Here is a 2,468-nt window from a genome sequence, read left to right on the forward strand (position 1 = left end):
GGGAAAGAGCTCTTTATTCTCCCTTTTAAAAGTAAGGTGCGTGTCTTATTCTGGGGTGTGTTGCCCATGAGAAATATGGTACTCAGTGAGGATTTTTTATTGAGGTATGAGCGCTTGGAGCTGTACAAGACACAAAGGAGACAGAGACTCAAGAGCAACTTAGCTAAGAGACATATAGGATCGTAGAGCCCTAAGGCTGGAAGGAACTTGAAGGGTCATCTAATCTAAATCCCTGAACAGATGCTGGATGCACTCCTCCTATGCCAGGTCAAAGCTGGACCACCCCAGGGGAGCAGTGTTCTTGGACAAGGATTTGGTTCAGTCCCAAGGGATCTGGGAGTAGAAGGGAGCTGTACCAGGAGCAGTGCCCCTGCCTCCAGGAATGGAGCACATGGCACCAGCTGTCCAGGGTTGCCATCCTTCCCCGTCCACCCTCAGTACAGCACCTTCTCCAGGTAGGTGTTCAGGAACATCCCTGTAGGATCCAGCTTCTCCCGGATGGAGCAGAACTTCGGGAAGCCGGGGTATATCTTCTCAAAGTCCGTCCGGGTGCAGGCGTGAGCCTGCAAGAGAAGACCCCACCTGCTGCTCACCACTCGCTCGCCCATTTGGAGCTGCCGTGAGGGCCAAGCTGAGACATGCGCGTGCGTGCGTGTGTGTGTTTATACATGCACCTTCACCTTGCTGGGCATTTTCCAGATCACAAGCACATCAAGATGCTCTATAATGACCCAGCCTGTCCTTCCTGTGTTCTTCCCAGCCTGGAAACAGACTAGGTCCGGTCCAGTCCAAGTCTGGTATTGCCCCCTGAGTGCCAATGCAACCAGCCTTAACGAGGGGTGAACAGCTGCACAGAGGCCTGCTCTGAACAGGGGGATGAGTCTTAAGGAGAGGCTATCAGCGGAGACCAGGCTATCCCCACTCAAATAAGAGCGTTTTCCTTGGGGAGGGGTCTTAATCACTGACATTTGACAAATACCCAGGGCCCTTTGCATGATTTAAATGTCTGCCTTCCTTGGGTTATACTGCTATATGAAGCTTTATAGCCCAGGGTGATACAGAGTCCTCACCCCTTGGAAGGGGCAAGCTGGCCTCACACAGCCAGGGTCAGCAGTGTCCACGAACAGCTGGTCCCTGGACTCAGGGCAGAGAAGGTCTGTGATGCTCACATGTAGGGAGAAGAAGAAATAGGTACTGGACCCCACTGCAGTCCATATGTCCCAGGTTTTAGGGGACCACTGTGCCTTGTGAGATGTGGCTCACAGCTTAACCATGCCAGCTTTTGCCCCATCTCCCTTTGGCTCCTAGGAACATCTCCCCCGCTTCGCACCATCATCCTATTGAAGGTCCTCCCTTGAACCCCATGAGCTCTTCACCTTCCTGCAAGTATGCTGCTGGTCATCCCACCAGAGAGGTGGTGACATCTCCATCCTTGGAGGTTTTGAAGACCTGGCTAGACAAAGCCTTAGCTGGGATGATCTAGTTGCAGATGGTCCTGCTTTGATCTTGCTGATCATCCTACCTGCCCAGCCCCACTCAGCCCTGCTCCTCCTGCCCAGTGCATGGTCCTCACTGCTGCTGGGGAAGGGAGCTAGGCATTGGGAACCCAGCTGGGGAACTGGGGAAGGCTGGGGGCTTCCCCCTGAGGCAACGTGGGGCTAAGTACCCAGGCTGGTCCTTCCACCTCCCTCCCCCTAACAGCCACCGCTCTGGGGAGCGTCACATGCTGCATCCCCCGACCCGCGCCTCCACCCACCGGATCCCACCTGTACATGATGATGTTCATGTAGCAGCTGTCGCGCTGGAAGCAGGGGCTGAGCAGGATGCTGTCTGCCCGGGCGAAGCGCACCTCCACGGGGTAGTGAGCCACCACCTTGGGGCTGCTCTCCAGTGCGGCCTTCAGCTCCAGGAGGGCATCCTTTGTCTTCTCCCTGCCCAGAAAGCAGACACCCCGCACCCCACAAAGGCAGGTGAAGCACACAGCAGCAGTGAGGAGCTATGCCAGCTGCCTGGGCTCCAGTGGGCATCCATTGCCCCTTCCTTTCCCAAGTGAGCATCGAGCTGGGAAGAGAAGCCCAGCCTGGCACACACCAAGCCAAGCCCTCCAGCTCAGGACTTGGCTCCGCTCTCCACTGACATGTGCATTGCTCGGGAGAGATTTCCCCTGCTCCTGGGATGCTTAGTCCAAGGCAAAGGCCCTCAGTGAAGCGCATCCTGGTGCCCAAGGCTGCCCCGTTGCCCCTGCAGGGAGCAGGCAGTGAGTCTGAGCTGGGAGGCTGGAGGGTGAGCGGGGCGAGTGGGATGGTGGCACGACCTATGCTAATTGGTACAGGAGTGTAACGAGAGCAGTGTCAAGGCAAAAAGGTGCCACAAACAGGAGGCAATGCCTGCGAGTCTCTGTGTCTATCAGGGGGTTCATGCTCCCAAGTGGACGTCGCATGTTGGCAAGAGGCTGGGGCAGTCGCGAG

At 56.4% G+C, this 2,468-nt stretch overlaps 1 long non-coding RNA gene across 1 annotated transcript; it reads right to left on the minus strand.

Moving 5' to 3' along the window:
• Window positions 1–81: 81 nt before the first annotated feature.
• LOC112549049 lies at window positions 82–2,462 on the minus strand. Its single transcript, XR_003092453.1, has 2 exons — window positions 1,767–2,462; window positions 82–563 (listed from the first exon to the last, which is right to left on the minus strand). It is a non-coding gene; the product is annotated as an uncharacterized LOC112549049 (long non-coding RNA).
• Window positions 2,463–2,468: the final 6 nt, after the last annotated feature.

Source organism: Alligator sinensis, unplaced genomic scaffold (assembly GCF_000455745.1).
Source record: "Alligator sinensis unplaced genomic scaffold, ASM45574v1 scaffold2030_1, whole genome shotgun sequence".
In the NCBI taxonomy this organism is placed as follows: Eukaryota; Metazoa; Chordata; order Crocodylia; family Alligatoridae; genus Alligator; species Alligator sinensis.